The following is a 24,031-nucleotide window of genomic DNA, read 5'->3' as shown; positions in this document are numbered from 1 at the left end:
GCGGAAACGTCGTCCATAAAGGATTATGAGGCCTTTCTGACTGGCCGGCAGGCTCCTTGAGCCTGTCAGAACTGAGTCGGATTCCCCAGCCAGTTTAAACTCCGACCGCCGTCGTTGTAATATGGCAGTCAGAGTTGAAACCTACAATATTGGTTGGAAAGTGACCAACACTGTAATTAGGCCCCTAGTTGTAATCTCTGCAATGAACACATTACTCTCAGTGGAGAAAACCCTTCCACCTACAACACCATCAAATGAGAGGTGGATCTGTCCTCTTTTCCATTATTGCAGCTCTTAGTTGAAGTAAATCTCTGACATTTCTAGGGTTGGAAAGAATTTGATTGGCATTTGAGAATGTTCAAAAATAAACATTCTTCTGGGCATTGCAAAAGATCCAAGGCAAACCAAAGCTTGGAGTGCCAATTTTCCATCCCTTGAATGGGATTTCTTTACACTCATGGCAAGACATGTCTGCTCTTGTAAATCATTTATGCCCACCTGGAATATCTTTGTGGATTACAGACAGGCCTAAAAACGTATGTTTATGGTTGAATTTACGTTTGTAAATAGGGCCCATAATGCACAGCATTGGATACGTTTGCTACTGAGATTGGTTAATGGAATTGCATTAATATTTCCTGAAACTTTGGTGGCACTCAGAGACGGTGACCGTTAAATTTTTCAATGCAGAAGAAAGCTCGAGGCCTGACAGCTGTAGAGAGTTGGCATTACCCATCCATGCACAGTGCTTGCTTGAGCCAGTGGTTGCAGGTGGGGCCCACCTGGACATATTTTTGGGTAACCAATGCTTATTTTTCTTCAACAGACTTTGGTCCACAGCAAGATAGAGAAAAACACAAAAGGAAGAAAGATGAGGGAAGAGATTGTCACACTAAATTAGTAACAAAGTGAGAAAGCAGGGCAGAAGAAGAACCTGCTACAGTGAGATAAAGAAGAAGGGAGTGTCTGGTGGTGGATTAAAGAGGCATACTTGAGGTGGAATCAAGACAGCATAGCCTCAATCTTCTATAACGTTGGCTGCGGTCTTCTGAGCAAAACCTTTGGCCCCTGCACTTCTTCTTTTACAAAGTAAGCATTGTTTATGCAGGCATGGTTCTAAAATTGTCTGAAAAATCTACAATGTCCTAAATATAGTTTACAAAAATATCACTCCATTAGAATTGATAAATAGAAAATCTACCTCAATGGAGCAAAAGATTTGAATAAATGATATTTGAAGCCATTGATATTTCTGTTAGACAGCATCTTTATTATCGACATTCTGATATGGGACCCCTACATGCATGTTGTTAGATGCGCCAAGTAGCAGTTATAATTGTCATGTCCACCATGTCTACCATGGGAGAATACTCAACCGGTGTCAGCAAGGAGGAAGAAGATGGTTGCTGTTCGAGCCCATCTGCATTGTAATCCAAATAAAACATTATCCATAGCTTAACATTTGTTTGGGAAAGTGTTTCATTTAAGTTGTGCTGAGCATTACAGGTATTTTATATGGAAGTGTTTCTTTTCACAGTAGCATTGCAGTTAATTAATTTCAAAGAAACGCAATTAAATTTCCTGGTGATGCATTTATGTCAGCAAAGGAAGCCATTTTCTAAAAATGTTCACCAATTATGTCATAGCACACTTTGTGATCGATTAGTGTTACAATTAATATTTAATGCCATTTATTGAAGTCCATGAATATATTTCTGCTTTGTATAATTTGTAATAAATTAAAATAATATCTTGATTGAACTCTTCTCCCGGCTCGCCCTTACTATCAGGGTCTATTGTAATTTACCTGTTAACCTCTAGAATGCACTAGTTTATGAGCATATTAGCTTACTTGTTTACAATACAATCTAAACAGTTTTCCCTTTACAATTTTTTATAGCCACAAACAATTTACTTAGGTATGTGTTAAAAACATGTAGGAAGGAGCAGGTGGTGGAAGAATTTATGAAAGCTAGTGTTTTGACACCACTTTGGTGAGTGACCAAAATATTGTTTCAGAAATATTGTGGTTCAAGAATAAATCCAAAGACAGAATATAGATGACAACAATATTGTATTGTACGTATGCAATATCACTTTTTCAAGTATTGCTCTACATAGTATCCTTTACTTTATAATAGGTGTGTTAAATGTAGTTTTTGAATTCATTTAACATAGATTTGTTTAATTATTTTTCGCTATTAGAATTATTCCATAATTGCTTAATATTTTTTAATATAGTTTGAAAGGTTTAATATGTGAAACAAATAATAATTTAGTAGTAGCAAGTTGTTGGCTTTGTACAGGATTAACATGGGCAATTATTTAAATGATATATTACTATTGTTTTATTTTAAATTAATGTTAATTGAATACTTGAGCAGTAATTAATCACACAAATTATTTAATTAATCAATTCTGATTTAAATTATTTTGTGGCTTTTGTGAGTTTTATGTGTGAATTTTCTATAGTTGAGTTACTAAATTATAACTATGTGAATGATTGTTTTTATTGAAAATACATTTTATCCTAATCAAATATTTAATTGGTAATTAATTACGTTATTTATTTATGGTTGTGTTCTTTTAATAATTTAGGTGTGTTTTGTGATTTTTTTATATGTAATATATTTTTTCCCCGTTTAATGACTAATTTGTAATTTAGTAGTGGGTTGTTCAGTTTGTATAGGATTAGGATGGGAATTTATTGAAAATATGAAATATTATTTTTTATATGTAATGCGTTTTTAGGTTAATAAAAAGATTATTTGATAATTAATTATCTAACCTATTTAATTGAATATCTATTATGCCAATTATGTGCTGTATTTTACTCAATTGCTAATTCTTTGATAAGTGAATATAATAATGCACTTTTTGAAATTAATTGTAGATATATTATTTGTTTTAATTTCATTAGTTTGATTTCAGTTTAATTTTAATGGAGTTAATGTTTTATCTATTATTTATTTTAATTGTTTAGTTTTTGTTTGAGTAGTAGTAAGGGAGGTGTATTAACATATATATATATATATATATATATATACACACACATACACACATACACACACACACACACACATATATATATATATATATATATATATATATATATATATATATATATATAACGCTCAAAGAACTTCTCCGTGGTACGAAAAGAAAAGAGCAGCACTCAGGGGAATTACTCAGCAGCGTGCAGTTTATTTAGCACAGACAAACGTTTCGGCTAAAAGCCTTCGTCGGTGTCACAACCCGTAATCCCAAAACACACCTTAAATAAAATCATGTGTTAATTCATAAACATCAACAGGGGACTAGACCCTCAGCAATACCATAAGCGCCATCTTGAAGTGGTTTTCTAAAAATCAAAACCACATAGATATAACCATGAATTGGTTAAATCAAATAGGCAGAGGGCAAAATTCAATAATGCATTCCAATGATTATACAAAAGAAGTATAGCCGTGGATCGGCAAGGGTCCCTTGAGTGAAAAGAATAAACAATTTCATGACCACATACAATAAGGTGCTGGAGAATATATATAAATAAATATGTGCAAAGAGGAAGTGGCCTACTTCATATCAGCAGTCAAAATGAATATGTTAAGTGCTATAATTTCACCGTGAATAAATAATATAGATAAAGTTAATCAATCCTGCAACACAGCAAAACAAACAGCCAAACGTCCGTCTGGCGGGAGATAAGAACCATAATCTATCTACAAATGATCACAACTGTACAATGGAGAGTGGTCATACTCATAAGATCCATTAAATCAAAACCATATTAATGTAGAGAGTGATCAAAGTCAGAATATATATACACACACAAACTTACAGATACTAGCACAATCTAAGAGGAGTGAGCTTCGTTACGAGACGTATAACGTATATACAGTATGCTGTTAATTTTGAGAAAACATATATGTATGTAATTACACACACATTACTCTGCAGAAGCTAATGATCAGCCTAGGTATGTAATATAACCATATGGTCCAAGCACAATATGTACACTATATACATATTTACATTTTCATAAGTTTACCATACTTTCAAACAGATATGCATAATGTTATAGCGTACAGATGATATCAAGACGAGATGGAATAACTTGTGCTAGTGGCTAAATAATCCTATTCAGCCCATTATTTCCCCAGGTGGACCGCCATATCCTCACCACTATTCATACCCTTGGGGAACTTGGTAGACAGATCGATTATGTATCTGGACTCAAGACGTCTGAGCCTTCTTAACCTATCTCCACCCCGTGGATTGAATGGGACATGATCCAAGCCAAAGTAGCGCAGTTTCGTTCTATCTTTTTTATGGTATTCGGCAAAATGCCTCGCTACTGGGTATGCGGGGTCCACCTTTTCGATAGCCCTCTGATGTTCAAGCACTCTCAGTTTAAGTTGGTTGATGGTACTACCAATATATCTGAGACCGCATGGGCATATCAAACAGTACACAGCATAAGTGGTGCTGCATGTAATGAACTTGATTTTCTTAGTCCTACCAGCATCAGGAATATCGTATTGTAGAACCCTACGGCTGTTGCTACAAGCCTTACATTTCCCACATGGGAAAAAACCACTCATACTTTTTAGAGTGTTGGTATTGCTTTGAGTGGGTAGAGGTTCTAGATGGCTGTGTACTAGCACGTCACCCAGAGACCTTGCCTTGCTAAAGGTCACCCGGGGATGCGCAGGCAGATCCTCTCTGAGTACTTCGTCTGTGAGCAAGATGTGCCAATTTTTGCGCATCAGACTCCTCAGTCTATCAGCACCTGCAGAGTAAGGGGTGATCATTCTAAAGACATTCCCAGTATTCTCATCAGGCGTCCTTACTTTCTCAGCTAGTAAATCAACTCTCGCAATCGTTCTCACTTTTTTCAATGTGTTAGACAAAAGTGGCTCGTCATAACCTCTGGATCGGAAGCGGGAAAGGCATTCCGAGGCAGCCGCCTCGAAATCCTTATCTTGGGTGCTGTTTCTTTTTATCCTCAAGAGTTCACCGTACGGGATACTCCTGACGAGCTTAGGTGGGTGGGCGCTACTAGCAAAAAGGATAGAATTTCCCGCTGTCTCTTTGCGATAAAGAGACGTTTGGACTCGGCCATCCTCAATGTGAACCCGTAGGTCCAGATAGTGGGCTGCCACCCCACTAATAGTACCAGACAGATGCACATTGTAGATGTTGTCATTGAGAATATCAATGTATTTTCTAGCTGAATCCTCTGTACCCTGCCACACGATGAACAAGTCATCTATGTAGCGGTACCAATGTACCACTTTCCCACTTTCACCCTCTTCGTCATAGCTCCTGGGCACATGCTCCTCCCACCAGCCGACGAACAAGTTCGCGTAGCTGGGGGCAAAGCATGTGCCCATCGCTGTTCCAGAGGTTTGTCGGTATAGACTATCTTCGAACAAAAAGATGTTATTCTCCAGACAGAATTGCACAAATTCTATTAACATCACATTATGTTGCGCAAACCGAATGGGACGTTTGTTTAGATAGTGTTCGACAGCAGATGGTCCATGTACATGCTCAATGATGGTGTATAGGCTGGTAATATCCATCACTAAGAAAAGATAATCATCTTGCCAGTCCATATTGTCCACTCTCTTTAAGAAGTCCTTTGTATCTTGAACATAAGACTCCAGACCCAAAACCAGAGGGAAGATGTAATTGTCCACAAATTTGGACATATTCTCTGTTAGCCCACCGATAGATGCCACAATCGGTCGGCCAGGAGGAGTGACATTGTTTTTATGCAGTTTCGGCAAGTGATAAAAAGTAGGTGTCATTGGGTTACTACTTCTTAGGAAGATGTGTTCGTCTTTGTCAAGCATGGAGAGGTTATACCACTTAAAGATCAAATTGTCATATTCCCTAATACTTGCATCATACAGATCTTTAGTCGTGATGACATAGTATTTTATATCAGAAAGTTGCCTCATTGCTTCTTGGTAATAATACTCCCTTGTCATTAAGACGACATTACCTCCTTTATCCGAGGGTTTTATAATTGTTTGTTTGTCGCTTAACAGTTCTTGCAAGGCTTTCTTCTGGGATTGAGTGATGTTACTGGGAATAGGGTGGGAAACCTTTCTTTCTTTGACCAACTCCATCAACATGGCTTCAGAGAAGGCGTCAATTGCATCCCAAGGGGACTGGGGAATGAACGTTGAGAGAGGTTTAAACTGACTCCCATCTCTTTCTTGTTCAATACCTTGAGCCACTGCCCGCTCTGCCATATTCATTGTCGAAATGTCCATATCTGCATTTTTACTCCTTAGAGCTTCCATGGCTTCAATGCAGGGCATGTCCCGACCAATCAAGGTGTCAGTAGCTGTTATCCTGAGCCCTGGTTTGGACATACCCTTAATGTGTGGTCTTAATTTAAAGTGTTTGTGTAACTTCAGTTTTCTAGTAAACTTGAAGAGATCGATCTTGGTTTGAGTGAATTCGAGATCCGCATTAGGGCAGAAGGAAAGCCCAAGGCCGAGGAGCTCTTTTTGTTCATTGGTCAGGAGTTTGTTTGTAAGATTTACCACTGTAAGGTTAGTCCCATTATCGCGCTGTTCTTCACCTATTCTTACTTCTTTGTTTTGCGATATGACCGTGTTTGGGGTTTTGTTTTGCCCTTTCCTCTTCCTTTTATATATATATATTACCTACTGGCGGTCGCCAGTAGGTGGTTATAGTTAGGACCTATTTTCCATAGGAAATCGGCAACATTCTATTTGGAATAACTTAACTTTGGTGCCGGCTGACTAATCTTCTCATTTGTCATTTGAGATGTCATCAGTGATGTCATGAGTGATGTCACTGACCATGTCATGAGTGATGTAATATGTGACGTCATCAGCAGTGCATTGCACGCGCAAGTTATAGTGAGTCCAACTAACTATAACGTGGGAATTTCAATGGTTTTATGCGAGTAAAATTTCCACCTAACTATAACTGGTGTGAAACCTATGTTTTTTTCAGTGAATATATGTATATATATATATATATATATATATATATATATATATATATATATATATACTTGAATTTTTGTATAGAACTTGTTGGCAATTATACACACCTGAGATTTCAGGATAGCCTGAATGGTATCATAAAAAGCAGCATCCCCAGGGTCACAGGAGAATCTTAGGGCGAGACGTCTGGGGCATCAGACCTCAGGTTCCACTTTTGGCTCCCATCTGTGGAACAGATTAAACAGGTGGTGATGACAACGAAGTCTGGGGGCCTAACGGACCTGTGTCCACCTAAGGTGATGCACCTGTTTCCAGATCTACTGAGCGACCAACTATCCCTGCTTTTCACAAAGGTAATTAGCTCTAGCTGTTTGCCAAATGCCTGGAAAATGGCCTCAGTCCTCCCATTGCTAAAGATGCCAAATTTCGATCCGCAGGATCGCGGGATCTACAGACCAATTTCGAGAATCCCTTTTCCAGCAAAAGTATTGGAAAAATGATTGAACAAGCAATTGTCCAAATTTTTTACCTCTGTAAATGCCCTATACCACTCACAGTACGGGTTCCCAGAGGAACATGGAATGGAAACAGCTCTGCTCATGGCAGTGGAGGAACTCAGGAGTATACTGGATGCTGGAGGGAAGGTCGCCTTGATTCTATTAGATCTCTCGGTGGTCTTTGACACTGTAAACCATGATACACTCCTGACCCGACTAGCCGAAGTAGGTGTCCACGAGATGGCACTTAAGTTGCTATCATCATATTTAACTGACAGAACTTTTACAGTTAAATTAGGAGAGGCTACATCCAAACCCTTCAACTCACCGTGCGGCGTGCCGCAGGGGTCCTCCTTGAGCTCCACTCATTTCAATATTTATGTTGCCCCATTAGCAGCTATAATAAGGAACTATGGTTTTCTACCAGTCTGCTATGCAGACGACACCCAAATAGTGGTATCAGTCTCAAACAACTTAGAAGAGACAGCAGGCAGATTTAGCAACTGCATCCAGCGTAACTGGCTAAAATTAAACGGTGATAGAACCAAAATCATGCTGCTTGGGACAGACATAAATGTCTGTTCCCCAAAATGGTGGCCAGACAGTCTAGGTGACTGCCCATCGCCAGTGGACAAAGTTAGAAACCTGGGAGTGATTCTGGATAACAAACTTTGGGGCATATTATCAACCACACAGTTAAAATTATCGCCGCTTTAGCGGCAGAAAACTGCCGCTAAAGCGGGGATAATGGGCTTGATAATATGCCCTTGAGAATTCCAATAGAAGCCCATGTTGACACCAGAACCTGGTCTTCCCTTTCTCATGCCCTCTGCTTCACAGTACATGGAGGCACACTGCTGCCAATGTTGGGCATGGACCACACTCTGCTTCAAAGCATTCAGCTTTAGGAGAGAAGATGTGTTTACGGATAGCTGGGTTGACATCTACTTGGTGGTGACGGCTGATATCTTCTCAGTGATTATGGTGTTGGTTGACATATTCAGAGTATTGATGGCTGATATATTCCCAGTGAAGATTGGTGTTGGTTGACATCTTCAAGGTAGTGATGGCTGATATCTTCTCAGTGAAGATTGGTGTTGGTTGACATCTTCTGGGTAGTGATGGCTGACGTCTTCGCAGTGATGAAGATGTTGGTTGACTTCTACTGTGTAGTGATGGTGTTGTGTTAAGTGTCCCACAGTTGATGTTTGCTGCCTTGTCTTCCATTGATGTAATATATATATAGAATAGCGGTGCGCCCAAGAAGTGATCTTCTGCAGGTGTAATGTGTCTCATGCATATCGCCAACATCATCATGTTCAAGATCTGCGCATATATGTTGCAGTGGGGTAAACATTTCAAGTTTGGTACAATACATCGTGCCAATGGTCTGTGGTTTTTCCACATTTTCAAATTTAAAAGACTACTTACTATTAAGTAATATGGGAATCCGTACCACTCTCCTACTTACAATTCAGCTACTGTATCCCAGCACATGGCGATGGTTGGCATCTGTCTAGGTAGCTACCCATAAAATTAAAATTTGAACCGGGCTTCAGCAGGTCTCTATGTGGAGTAGATTTGTAGAAACATGCATCAAAGGCAGATTTAGCGCTTCCTAAATAGCGATTATTAAGGAATCACTATTTAGAAATCGCTAACCGCAATACATGAACCTGTTAGCGAAAAATAACCAAATCTGTACTAATCGCAAATGTGAATAGCGATTTACCGAAAGAGTCGCGCAAATTCCGAAAAACACAATTTGCGATTTTGCTTTTTGTAATATCGCAAATTGTGAGTCTACATGCATTGGTTTGTGACTTTTTATGATCTAATGGCTATTCGCAATCGCAGTTAGGGAAATCGTAAATAAGGATTCGCATTTTGGTTCTCACAATATGCGTGTCCTTATTTTTGTGATTTTGTTTATTTTTCGCAAATTTGGTTCCAGCATTGGAAAGGGCTGAATTGTGCTCGCAAACAGCCTTTTATTTGCGATTCGCTATGTTTGCAAGGCTTTTTTTGCTTGATGCATGTGCCTGTTTATCTTTGGCTGTTCTCATACCATATTTTAACTGACTGTAACTCTATTGACATTTTTAAGTTGTCATAGTTTTTAATTAATTAATCAATAAAGTATTCATTAAATTGTCTACTGTCCACGAGTAAGACACACTTACACGCTTCAAAGTTTCTGAACTAAGCCCTGCAAAGCTCTCCACTGCTCATGACATACATCGCCTCCATGCAGCGCTTCGGTGTTTTTCTTACCTTTAAATTGTAGATGCAAATGGGAGGAAGGAGATGCTGAGACACGAAGCACAGCGTGCCCTCACGGTACACAGGATGCATGTTGGAATTTGCTTGCATGCGTTGCATATCATGCACTATTACTTAGCACGCAGTTGCGTGCGACAAGTGTACACACACATTACCTTCCAGCTGACGTTGTGACCATATTATCACCCTCACAACGCAAGTCGTTACAACGACTTGCGCTGTAGGCGCTGGACTTAGGAATAGTATGATTTACTATTCCAACTCCATCCCACGTAACAGTAGGGAAGGTGTTGGAATAGTAAATCATACTATTCCTTAGTATATAGCGCCATCCAGCGCAAGTCGTTGTAACGACTTGCGTTGTGATGACCGCGTCGTAATGGTAGTGTGGTGTAAAGACCGCGTTGTAATGGTCGTCTCCCTACCCATCACACAACTCAGTGACATGGCTGTTTGGGGACCATTGCAGGTGGATAATGTAAATCCATGCAGTGTGTCTGTTCTATATACTTTTGGACTATATACGTTATGCAATTAAATGGATATTGTCTGTACAATGTTCCACATGTGGCAATGCTGACATATCTACTCTAATCCAACTACAGATTTTGGGGCAAGTTTGGGGCCCACAAATGTCATCGCAGAAGTTCTTGGCCCTTCCTGTCTGGTCGCTCCTCCTGTGTCTGGTTCCTTTTCATTAAACCTTTTCTTCCTGGATTGGACATGTTGCACCATGGTGTTATACTTCTGTGACGTCTACGCTCCTGCCTCCCTTTGCTTTCTATTTCGAAGAACAATGGTCCCTAGTAGTTCAGGGATCTTGACAAATGATAGACATACGCTCAATGGTAAGTATGACCTTTGTCCAGCCGGACAGGATTTTTAATTTAAGTAAGTTGCAAAAATACACAGGAATTTTTTACACAGTGGGTACAGCCAGTAACCCACAGGGGACAAGACAAACCAAGGGGATAAGGTTAGAGCGAACGAGGTGGTCTGAATACTAGTGATTCAGTGACCAGACAGAAATACATTTCAGAGGATCATTGTATTCATTTTCTACTTTCTCTTATACATATGACGCTAGTATGTCGACAACATTTCCATGCCTAGACTGAGATAATTGGCATCATCTTCAGGACAAAAAAATAATATGCTTGTCTTGAAAATATTTCACAATTTCTTTTGGCCAGTTTTGGTCCAAACGCTGTATATTTAGGGAAGGAGCGGTAACCAATGGTGAAGAGCGGGGTGCTCAATTGTCTGAGCAGGGTGCTCGGTTGTTTGCCCAACCAGGGCAAGGAAGCCTCTTCATAGGAGACCGGACCGATCGTGTCTCATTCCTGGTTGGGTTGCACGATGGCAATTCAGGATTCAGATGGGCGGGGATCCTGAATTGCCATCGTGCAACCCAACCAGGAATAAGACACGATCGGTCCGGTCTCCTATGAAGAGATGCCAATTATCTCAGTCTAGGCATCGAAACGTCGTCGACATACTAGCGTTCACTGAATCACTAGTATACAGACTAGTACCCACTGTGTAAAAAATTCCTGTGTATTTTTGCAACTTACTTAAATTAAAAATCCTGTCCGGCTGGACAAAGGTCATACTTACCATTGAGCGTATGTCTATCATTTGTCAAGATCCCTGAACTACTAGGGACCATTGTTCTTCGAAATACGTTACTGCCCAAGGTCCCTAGTGCCATACCTTTGGGTTCCCTTGTCTTGTACAGAAAATGTAGCGTCCCTTTGCTTTCTATGCAGAGATTGCAATATTCCTGTGAGGTGGGTGATGTCTTTACCTCTCGTACGACTTTTCTTTATTACTGATTTGCTTACCCAGTTATTGCAAATTACGACTATGCACAACTTGCTGCATCCAAATCTCCTTTTTGCGACTCAGTGACTTTGCAAATAACATCGAGTTTGACACAATTTTGCTAGATCTTTTTGCACATTTCTCACAATGATCTGGCTTCTGTTCATTGCTATTTCTGTCAATCAAAACACTAACGTTGGCCACTATAGACCAACAATGCAGTACTAAGGCAAAGGATCGCCAGATTCGGGCATAAGAAAGCCACACAAGGGCAAAATAACAATTATCCTGTCCAGTGATTCACTATAGTGCCATTTTCCTGTGTTTGGCAAAGCAAATCTAAAATAATAGCAATTCTGCATCTGTAGCACTTTACTTTGGTATCTGACGGACCTATGTGGGTTTAAGATAGCCGTAAGAAGGCATTGTAGTTCTCTGTCGTAGAGCAGCACTTGGGCATATGCTCATAATATATGGACATACTGTGGCACTTGAAAATATTAAAACAGTACTTGAGTATAAAATAGCCAACATTGGGCATGAAAATTCCATATTTTGACATTTGCTTGATGTAATAGGGAACTAAGAAGACCCCTCTGTGCATATGGTGGCACTTGAGCAGATGGCAGAAGTATTTGAGAAAAGACGGCCATAGTCAGACTTAGGACAATTATAGTATGATGGACAGATGTCAATCTGTTTAGATGCCTTCATTCGCCTCTGATTCCAAACCTCTGAAGTTCGGCATTCCCCAGATATCTGCCTTGAGTCCTACATTGTTTAACGTTTGTAAGGCTCCTGTGGCTGCCTGGTTGAATCCTTTGGAGTGCAGGTCATTTCTTACGCTGATGACACACAGATTATTTTAACCTGGGACAGGAACTTCTCTATGGCCCAAAATTGTTTCCAAGCATGCCTGTCAGCGGTATTCCAGTGCAACACCAGTAAAACAGAGGTCTTGGGTTTTCGTTCCCCTCCCCCTTCTTGGGGTGGCAAATTTTGGCCCAGGCCTGCCTCTCCCTTTTGACCCTTGCCACAGTGGTTCATAATCTAGGGTGTGAAGTTTGACAACAATTTGTCTTTAAATCACAGGTGGAGAGTGTAGTTGGGTCCTGCTTCGGTCTCTGATTTCTGAACTTTTTGTTCCTGCTTCATTTGTCGTGTCAGAAGACGGATGTATGACGTTGCAATGCACACTTTTACAACGTATACCTTTACAACGCATACCTTTACAACACATTTTTACAACGCAACATCCATGACAACGCATTCCATTAGAACGCATGCCATTAGAACGAAAATTTTAAAACTACATTTACAACGCATTCCATTACAACGCATAACATTACATTGCATGTTTGGTAAGTATTGGATAGTGTAGGGGTAAAAATTACTATTCTAACTCCAGGGGGTGCAACAGTAGGGTAAGTGTTGGATAGTGTAGGGGTAAAAATTACTATTCTACCTCCAGGGGGTGCAGCAGTAGGGTAAGTGTTATGTTATGTTATGTTAAGGCCGTACTTTTAGAGCGCACGGCTACCCCAAGGGGTGTCCCGGCGCTTTGGCAAAGAGACCTGAAACCTAAAAACACAAAGGCAGCAACACCACAGTCGCAGTGATTACGCGGAAAAGAGCATGGTCTTCAGCTCTTTCCTAAAAGCTAAGAGACTCTTAGCTTTGCGGAGGGAGAGAGGGAGCTCGTTCCAAAGGCGAGCTGCCACAAATTGAAAGGACCGTCCTCCCATCCGAACTCGTTTGGCAGTAGGCACCTCCATTTTAGCCAAATCGGCTGATCGCAACATCCTCCGCGGCACATAGAAAGCAATACGCTTTCTGATATGATTAGGACCGACAGAGTGAAGGGCTTTGAAAGCCAGCGTGAGGATTTTAAACCTGACTCTTTTGGAAATAGGTAGCCAATGCAACCTGTTTAGAAGCAGTTGGGCGCTGGCTCTCCTAGGCAGGCCAAATATAGCTCTGGCCGCCGAGTTTTGGACAATTTGCAGTCTGGCCAGGAGGTACCTGGGCAGACCAGCAAAAAGCGCATTAGCGTAATCTAACCTAGATCCCACTAGCGCCTGAACTACTGTCTTCCGATATTGTAGGGAGAGCAAAGGAAGAAACTTCCTCAGCATCTTGAGGATGCCGAAGCATTTCCCAGATATCCCCATAATGTGGGGACGAAAGGAGAGGTCATCATCAAATACCACTCCAAGATTTTTCACTTGGGAAGATGATTTCTCAGGGGGGAACATATCCTGGGGCCATCAGGACTTCCAACCCGGATCAGGGGCACAGCCGAAGAAAAGCAACTCAGATTTATCCGAGTTGCATTTCAGGCTGTGCCGCTGAAACCACGCAAAGACTGCACTCAGACAGTCTTTGATCCTGTCGCCGTCAAAAGCCTCTCCTTTGCTGCATGTAAACAGAAGCTGGGTGTCATCAGCGTATGAGATGACCCGGGCCCCATAAGCCTCCGCTACCACCGCCAGAGGGGCCATATAGATGTTAAAAATGGTGTTTGATAGTGTAGGGGTAAAATTACTATTCTAACTCCAGGGGGTGTAACAGTAGGGTGAGTGTTGGATTGTAATGTCATGCGTTGTAATGGTATGCGTTGTAATGACTGAGTTGTGATGACATGCGTTGTAGTGGTGTGCGTTGTAGTGTCATGCGTTGTAATGGTTGCGTTGTAATTGCATGCGTTGTAATGGATGCTGCGTTGTAAAAGTTTCGTTGTAATGGTAGTGCGTTGTAAAAGTTGCGTTGTAAAGGTTGTTTCCCCAGAAGACAGTAGTCCATGGCATCATAACTTCTCAGCTGGACTATGTCAATGCCCTATCCTGGGGTCTCCCTCTGTACCTACTCGAACATCGGCAGTTGGTACAGATTGCTGTAGCCAACTCTTGCTTAACATATCGAGAAATACTTCGATTTATTCCCATCTCAAGGATTTCCACTGGCTGCCTGTGCGGGAGAGAGTGATGTTTAAGGGCTTGGTGCTGGTCTATAGAGCTTTCTATGACCTAGGTCCCAGCTATATTACCAAGAGATTCTCACATTATCATTCCTCGAAAACCCTACACTCCTGGGACACTCTGTGGTGGTACCCAAGATCAAGTGGAAGAAATGGAGACGCACCTCCTTCTCAACATTGGCCGCTACAGGGTGGAAAACCCTTCTTTTGCATCTGCGTGCGACTAAGGATGCAGGCTCCTTCAAATGTGGCCTAAAAACTTGGCTGTTTAACCATGATTTTTGCTCTGTGCTCCATATTTTTTAGACCAGGAGTCGAGATAACGACGGGAGACTGAGTAGCCGCGGGCTTTATAAGTGCCACTTTGATTTGACATAATGGGACATATGTTGGATTCATTTAGTGCTTGGGTGCATGATGGCTATAATTGGGCATTTGTTGAATATAATGGCCTTAATTGGTAATACAATGGTCCTAACTGGGCTTATGGGGTATTTAGGCATAAAACTGTCATGTTTGGCATACGATGGAATGTGGACATTTGATAGATTTCAGGAAAATACAGGCCAAATTTCAAACAAAAAAGCCATTATTGAGCATGTGGTGGTACTTGGGCATGGGAGAGGCCATACCTGGACACACATGACTTAACTGAGGTATGAGAATGCCATGCTTGGTCATACTGTTCAAGCGTCTGGGCGAAGGATGGCCCTATCCGCGCAAATGACTGCCAGATCTGAGGATATGGTGACACTTAGAAGTGCATGAGGGCAGTCACTGGGCCTGAGATGGTCATTAATCATCATAAGATGGCAGTTATTGGCTTTCGATAGTTCTCGCTTGTGCACAGGGTTGCACTTGGGCATAGGATTTCTGAACCTGGTTTATGGTCAAAGTATGTAGTCTAAAATAGCCAAACATTGGGGTGTGCATGCTGAACATGTGCATACAAATGTAAGGATTGGGCAAATGATAACCATACACTATCATATATGTCATTTCTCTGCCATTTGATGGTAGCATTTGTGCATATGTAGATAATACCTGAGCAGATGGTGGCACCATGACACAAGGGGGCTACTAATGAAGCATACAAATGGTATAATTGGGCATATGGTGGCATGTGGGCATGAGAAGGCTATGTTTGGGCATATGATGTCTACTTGCCATATGGTTTCAGCCCTTCGGGCACAATAGTCATACATGAACACATGATGTCTATTATCACACATTGTCAATACTTGGCTACTTTGTAGGACTAGGACATATGATGGCCATAATTAGATCTATAACAGCATTCTGACATATGGTTGCAGCATCTGGGAATTGGATTGGCTAAACTGGGATTCGGAATGCATACTTGGACATTTGAGAGTCATACTGCACCAAATGAAGAGATTGCATGTGCATATGGTAGATGCACCCAGGCAATACGCCACAAACTCTGGGTATTTGAAAGACTATTCTTGGGCATGTTATGACATTGGGAATAAGGTTGCAGCACTTGAGCTTATGATGGCCATACATGGGCAGACAATGGTGCTCCTTGGGCATTAAAGGGTGCTTTGCCACACAAATGAATTATTTGTGCATAAGGTGAAACACAGGTTTAATATTGCCATGTGTAATTGTAATTGCAAATTGCATTTATATAGCACTTACTACTCCTGACAAGGTGTTGAAGCGCTTTACTTCAGGCAGCTTTCTGCTCTGGAACCCAAGGTTAGTGGTTAGACCAATGGGTATGAACCTTCGGACTTAGGACCTCACAATGAGTTTAGGGATGTGATAGCGGCACCCCCCCACACTCCTGCACCACCAACCGTATGTACAAACCGCCAGCCAGATCAGGAGTATTCTCTTGTCTGGCGGGCAGTTCTCTGGGGTTCCCAGGATGGTGCCTATGAAATAGGCACCGCAATGGAAACGTCAATGGCAGTACCTGCATGGCATGGACTGCTGTAGTCCATGCCGTGCAGGTACTGGTGTGCATGCACACAGGGGGGTACATGCTGTGCCCCCTGTGTGCATCCGAATGGCGAGAGGCACAAGGGGTCCGGAGTCCCTTTTGTTTCCTCACTGCCACACTTTTTATGGCGGTCGCACCGCCATGAAAAGTGTGGGGGTGAGGAAACTCGTATTATGCTTGGCGAGGCCGCTGCATATTATGGCCTCAATACCGTTGCGTCGCCACCAGGGATCTCTGATTGCGGTGGTTCCAGGGCGACCCAATGGCCCTGGTCGTAATGAGGTGGTTGGAAGACCGCCACCACTGCGGCCCCGCATGTCTGGTGGTCTGTGGACTGCCAGACTCGTAATAAAGCCCACAGCAAATCAAGAGATGAAGAATACATTAATCGTTTTAAGTAGAACGTTCAGATTTATGAGTTGAGGTAAAAACCTGAAAAATGTTTCTATTTTATTTTTTTAATTCAAAAAAGGACCACTGCTTTCCTGGCATGCCGGCTATTCTAGGAGTTAGATCCTCAAAGTGGGCAGCGCCAGAAAAATATTTAGACGCCGCTGAAGTGTATTTGTTTGTTTTGAGGGCATCGCATCACCCCAAATTTCCAAGGCTTTTGGCCCTTCTGGAGATATTTACCAAAGCATGGAGGTATGTTGGTGTCTTGGGGGGTTTGAAAGTGAGGCAAGAGTAAATTTGATTCTCACCTCCAGAGGGATCCAGTGGAGGTTCCTCAATGTCGGAGATATGTGGGTCAAATTGTTGAAGGCAGGGATCGGTCTCACGACTTCTGTGGGAGCAAAAGCTTTTTTGGGAACTCTAATAAGGAAGGGGCTTCAAAAATCTTATTTTTAGGTAGGATAAAGGCTTGAATTACAGCACAGATGATTTGTTGCGAACAGTGTTAGCCTGGCTGAGTATTAAATACACACGTATATGGTGTGGTTCGGGCCGACCCAAAAACCGAAAACGTTTACTTCATGTGTCAATCTGGGGAAAAAAAAGTCTCCTCAATCCAATTTGTATTGAATTTTGATTGGTGCTCTGATGTAACAATTATGAATGACTTCAGTATTTTGGGGATTAAACTGAGTAACTTTCATGACATCCATTTTAGAATATTTAAGCAGATTATGAGTGAAAGGATGGAGCCTGAGGAGGCAGTGTTCATTTATCACTGTGAGACCTCCGCATATTGGTGGACAGACACATAGGTGTGGTTGTGCACATCTTAACATCGCCATCTTTAGCAGGTCCAGTTAGGTGTCTTTAATAAACCCCTTAGCTCAGAACTGGGTAGCTGTGGTACACAGCAGTCTGGCTTAATCAAAGGAACAAGTGTAGAGCATCTAGAAGTACCAAAATAGTTCAGTAAGAAACACAACACACTAAATATCAGACCCCAATTTATAAAAAAGAGTGTATTTTTGTCTCAAAATAGACACCAAAAGGACAAAAAATATTGAGGAAAAACTGTAGATATGATTTTTCAATAGTAAGTTAATTCTTTTTTAAAGATTCAATAAATATTTGTATATTGATTGAGCAGTTCTTAGCCAACTGGCTAGTATGTCTACTTCTCTTAGCCTGGATGGGATACAACAGGATGTAGGCCTGTCACAGGAGGAAACTACTTAGGTCCTGGGAGAAAGTTACCTGTCACTTTCAGCATACATAGGGTCCTTAGTGTCATTTTCTTGTTTAACATGGTACAGCCTAGAAGTGGTCCTGAGGCTGGGGGTGCAAGATGTAGAGCATGTTGTGATGCTAAAGGCGCAAAAGAGATATGGTGAGTTTTCCTGGGGCCACCAACTTCAGGGGTCATCTCCGGCCTCAGGACTCAATCTCCCACAGTGCATGAGGGGAGCCCAGTGCAGGTCCAGTTACCACTGGTCAATTGGTCTTCCAGTTACAGCAGGTCCAGTGGTTGCATACAGGTAAGAAATCTTTTTTGTTTCTGGGAACCAGGGTCTACTTTGACTTTGGGTCCAACAGATTTTGGGAAAACTCAGGAAGGTCAGAAGTCTGTCGCACAGAAGGCACTTCGGCACTGAATTGCGGTCAGGCGTTCCTGGGCTGCTGAACTCTTGAGGAGTGCAGGGTTCTATAGCTTTTGAGCATCCTGAAGCTTAACAAGAGGCTAGCCACCTAGCCCTAAGAGTCACTTATTCCGTCTTGGCACGAGTGGATCTCTTTTCCACAACTAGGCACAGTCCTCTTTGTGGTTTCCTCGTGTGCAGCAGGTGCAGTCTCTCTTTGCTGGGTCCAGTAGGGCTGTCCTTATGTCTTCTTTCCAGTCCAGTCTAGTAGTGATCTAAGGGCTAGGATGCCATTATTATGCCATCTTTTAATGTGTGGCAGGAGAAGACGCACTAGCAAATAGGGCATTAGTTCCCACGAGGCAGCTATTCCCACTTTACATCACTTCATGGGGTTTTGAACTCCAAACAATCCCAGGATACCCTTCTCAACTCAGTTCCTAGATGGTTCCGGCCCTCATCCCCTGTGAGGGCCCCAGGGCACACCCCTGGGGAGTACCAATCATAATGGCCACTCCTACTGAAAAAATAGTTTGGCAATAGGTTTCCCCCATTGGAAGAGATGCCAGCCTATCGACCTACACAAAGAAGCGGGCCGGTGAAGGTGTGATCATCATTTGCTTCACTTAGGCTTCACTGAGGCGGTGGCATCTTTGAAGCTTCTCGTCTGTGGCCACCGCCCTGTAGTCATCCTGCTGGCTAGAGGTTACACCGCCTCCTTCCAGCAAATCCCTTTGTTCCCTGTTCATATGAGATCTTCACACTTCCTAGCATTCGAGCAGCATGTTGTTGACAACTGCTGCAGGTAGTCAGTAAAGAGTATTGGGCAACAAAGTGGTGATTTTCAAAAGTCACTTTTCTCTTAAAAGTTACCATGAATCCAATCTAAGTAATAATTCAGGTTTAATGTAATGATTAATTTGATTCCTTGGAGTGATATCTTTGATGGTCCCAAAATGGAAGTTAGCACGGTGGCTAGTGAAATTCCATGTTACCAAATGGGCCTACCGGCTTGACACACGGAAAATAATCCGTATTGTGTTTTCACTGTTAGGGTATAGAAACTCAAAAGGAACATGCCCTTCTTAATATTAAGCACCCTGCCTAGTGGATTACTGAGGCCTGTCCTTGGGGCTGCTTATTAATATTAAAAAGGAAGGTTTTGACTAGGCAAAAGGGTTTATTTTACCATGTCCAGCTAGCCAACTTTAAGCTTTATTACTAGGCTGCAGTAGCAGGTTTAGAGTCACCTTGTCAATGCAATGGTGGCACAATTAAGTGCTGCAGTCCACTAGTGACATTTAATTTCGTAGCCGTGGGTACCTCTAGTACCATGTACTAGAGACTAATAAGAAAGTGAAAGGAGCCAATCAGGTATTAAGCAATAGTAAATGTACTTGGGGGTGTGGGGGTCAGAGCACATGCACTGTGCCCTGGACAGCTGGGCCCAGTGCACTACAGAGTTGAAAAACCAGCAGAATCAGTCCAAAACCTTGGGTAATCATACAAAAGAGGCCCTTCCTACACGCCCCCTCAAGATGAAAGGTGATAAGCAACTAACCCACATCCTGGTAGTTACAATCATCTAAGTGGAAAAACTGGAAAGGGTACCTGCATATTGGCACGGTCACTCACAGGTCTATGTTCGATTCTAAAGTCCATTCCCTTTAGGAAAATGCACCACTGCAAGAGTTTGGGGTTTTCTCCTCTCATCTGCATGAGCCACCTGAGAGGTCGGTTGAAACTTTGACGTCAGTCCAATACAAGTAGGGTCTCAACTTCTTTGGGGATCAAACCACAGCAAAGGCTTGCCTCTCAATGGCACTCCAACGCTACTCTCTGGGGAGCAGTTGCCTACTAATAATGGTAACTGGTTGTTCATGACCCTCATAATTTACCTGTGACAACACTGCCCTAATTTCATGTTCTGAATCACCTGTCTGGACAATTCATTCTCTGCAGTAGTCACACACATGTAGGACAGGTATTATACACATTGCTTCCTTCAGGGAGTCAAAGGGCTTCTGACATTTTGCAGACCATATGGCTTTTTAGTCTGTTTCTTATAGGTGAGTTTTGTTGGTTGGGGCGGGTATAATAGTGAGCCATACCTGTTCTCAAACCTGCTGTAATACCTGGTCAAGCACAGAAAGACCCGGACCTGGATTTCAGTCTTGGGAGGCTCCCAAGTCAGAATTGTCTGCACACCACTTGGTGCCTGCCACACTGTGCATGGCCTGAAAGGGAGAACCTATGGGTACCCCCACAGGCTCGGTTTAGAGGGACCTGGGTGAAGGGGGGCCTGCTACAGGCCCCCAAAGACTGATTCCAGCAGTCTTTTTTATCCCGGCAAACCGAATCGTAAAGGCTGTCCGAATCATTCATCATACTTGCTTGCTTGGAAAACCTACTCCATAGAGATTACGATTCGGTCTCAGAGGGCTCTATCTCTCCATATACCTTCCGGAACCGATTCGGTCAGCGCTAAGACTTTCCAGGCATCGTACTTGGTTTTTCGGAATGGGGAACTAATCGATCAGGAACAAGGGCTCCGGATCGGTTTAGGCAATTCCAAATCCGATTCGGAACCCTTCCGAACGAGATCGGAATCGGCCCCTAAGTGTACATGTACCTCATAGTTGTCCATATTAAGCCTATGGTTGAAATAATTTGATATAAGATGGCCATATTTGGGCATATGATGGTACTTGTTAGTACGGTGGCATAGAATTGCCATACTTCTTCCGATACATGTCACACTTGAGAATATGTTGGAAGCTGTTTTGCACATGATAGCCCTCTAGCCCAACTTGGCCATTTGGATGCCATTTGAGGGCATCTCGGAGCACCAATTGGTCATAAGGTCAGCTTTGGGCATCTTGTGATGCACGGATATGGTATACTGTACTTGGAGAACGTTAAGGACATACTGTTATCCGATGTTGCATTTATGTGTAAGATGACGATACATGGGCATGTCAGGCCATGCTTGGGCAAATTATGGCCACACTTTAGCTTTCAATGACAGGATTTTCAAAAAGAGAACCATGCGTGGGCATATGATCCCACTTTTGGAAATATAGGACCTGATATAGAGTCCAGTGGATGGGTTACTCCGTCACAAACTTAACCTGTTGGTTAACTCGCCCCTCACTGTCCCCCGTGTTGCTTCAGGCCTCCCCATCCACTTAAAAAATTTAGTTTGCACATTTTATTTTATTTTCAGTTACTAATCCAACTCAGATCGGTAGCTATAAATGAAAAAAAACACCCTCGTTAGTTTGTAGGCGCGAATATACGTCAAATGCTTTTACTTTATTTTTATTTCACTTTAACTACACTGCACGGATGCTGCGCGACGTTCCTAAAAACCATTAGCAAAGCCACTGGGTCTCAAAGGCGAAACCTATTGGCTTTGTCAGTACTTGTTTACTTTTCATCTTTCCTTCCCGCGCACTATTGTCTTCCTCCTCTTTTTCTCCTTCTCCCCTTCCTGCGCTCTCTCTCTCTAGTCCCGTTTTTCTTATGTCACGCCTTTACTACCTCCATTCACTCACTTCTCTCTTCCCACCTCCCTCCCGCCTCTTCTCTGCCAATCCTCTCCCCCTCGGTGCCCTCTGCCCTCCCTCGCGACTCTGCTCTCTCTCCCCCCCCTCCTCTTGGTACCGCAATGCTGTAATGCAGGGCTGACTGGATGGATGGAGCGAGGGAGGGTGCAGGAGGGAGGGAGGGAGGTGTCTGCATTGCGCCGGAGCGGCCCCCCCTGGCAGGGACATAAAGCGGCGGTTTCGGAGCTGACACCCCTGCTGTCTGCAGCCCTGCTCCAGGTGAGAGCTCAGCCCCGTCGGGAGAGGCAGGGGTCTGCGCGGGAGGGGGGTGGGCGTGGGGGTGAGGTCGGTGCCGGTCGTGGGGGTCCCAGGGCAGCCGGACGAAGGTGACCGCAACGGGGAAGGAAAGGGACTCGGAAGAGCAAAGTGGTGTGGGACGGGGGACCACTGAGGGAATGTGGGCCGAGCACCCCCAGGGAGAAGAGGACAGGTGACGCATACGGGGGGGAGGGGGGGGGGGGTAGTCCAGGAGACCCCTAGGAGTAGAGAGTGCTGATGACGGTGCGAGTGAGGGCTGGGGAAGTGACTCTAAAAATCTGAAAGTGCTTAGGGGGTGGGGGGAGGTGGAATAATATATGGGCATGCATGGGGGCCGGGGAGGGGAGATGGCACCTGCCCTAGTATGGGTGTTTTTTTGAGTTTGCTTTCAAAAAGTGCGACTTTTACGTCACAGTGACTGGCACGGTGCCTTGCATAGAGCTGGTGGGGCGGGCACCTGGCTAAGTGCATACAGGAATAAAGTAAACATGGCTGCATGGGGGTGGGCGGCCGGCTGACGCAGTTTTCACCCTCGCAGCCACCTGAATTTACTCCTGCGCCGGGTTAGCTCCGTCCTAGTGGCGGCAGCTAACACTCATACCACTCGTTTCTCCCATCCCCATCACCTGCAGCACAATCTCCTTACTCCCCGATGCCCCTCGCATGCCCCTGGAGCGGGTGATATGTGTATCTATGTTAGACAGAGCTTCTGCAAAACTGCCCGCTCTGCGAGGTGGCACACTTCTAGACACCCCCTAGCCCCTCCTATCGCCTGCTTTGCCCCCTGTACATAGGACCACCGCCCCATCCCAAACGGGATCTTCTGATGTCTACTCATGGAGTGCCAAGACCCCCTGCTGGGCGGTGGGCACGGGCTGTGCCCCCGAAGGACACAAGTGGGCTTGCAGCTCTCTCTCCCAGCTACCCAGGGGAGCTGAAACTGGCAGAAGATGCAGTTGTTTTCAGCACAACACAAGCCCCGCCCACTCCCTGGGCACTGCCATCACTCCGCTCCGGGCACCTCAGCCCCTAAAGAATATTGGTACTTGAATGACAGGACCATGTGATGGGGAGGGGGTTATTGTCAATGGTACTATAATTTATCCATGGCGGTACCCTCGTCTATTCCCCCTACCCGTGCCCACAGCTGACTGCTATGCTAAGGTCTGCCTGATAACGCTGGTTGGCAGCAGCTGTTGTTGACTTAACAGTGCCACCCTCCCTGGGCACCGCAGCCGGGCGAGGGTGATGCAGGAGTTAAGCCGAGGGACATCAGTTCACATTCTGATAAGTGAGTGAGCTCAGGTGCAGCCTCAGCGGTAAACACCCCCCCCCCCCCGCTGTGCTTGTGGTATGGCCCATGTGGGAGCTGGGAGGGGGAGACGAACTAGTCAGCAATAATTGGCTGAAACAGAAGTATACAGGGGGAAGTAGAAGAGGGACCATGCTTTGTGTGGATGCTGAGTTGGTTAGGTGAAAGGTTGTACCTCACACCACCTCCCCTTAGCAGCCCCCTCATCTTCAGTCCCCCCCCCCCATCGTCCGCACTTCATTTCCCAACAAACATCTAAAAATAAACTGCCTTTG

At 43.5% G+C, this 24,031-nt stretch overlaps 1 protein-coding gene across 1 annotated transcript in view; it reads left to right on the top strand.

The window, feature by feature from the left end:
* Window positions 1-22,274: 22,274 nt before the first annotated feature.
* Window positions 22,275-24,031, top strand: part of EEF1A2 (eukaryotic translation elongation factor 1 alpha 2) — a 63,826-nt gene continuing 62,069 nt past the window's right edge. The window contains exon 1 of the mRNA XM_078651640.1: window positions 22,275-22,405. The gene's annotated coding sequence lies outside the window, so the exon portion shown is untranslated. The remainder of the gene's footprint in view (window positions 22,406-24,031) is intronic.

The sequence above is a fragment of the Lissotriton helveticus genome, chromosome 7 (assembly GCF_964261635.1).
Source record: "Lissotriton helveticus chromosome 7, aLisHel1.1, whole genome shotgun sequence".
NCBI classification, from domain to species: Eukaryota; Metazoa; Chordata; class Amphibia; order Caudata; family Salamandridae; genus Lissotriton; species Lissotriton helveticus.
This window is presented reverse-complemented; position numbering and strand designations above follow the sequence as displayed.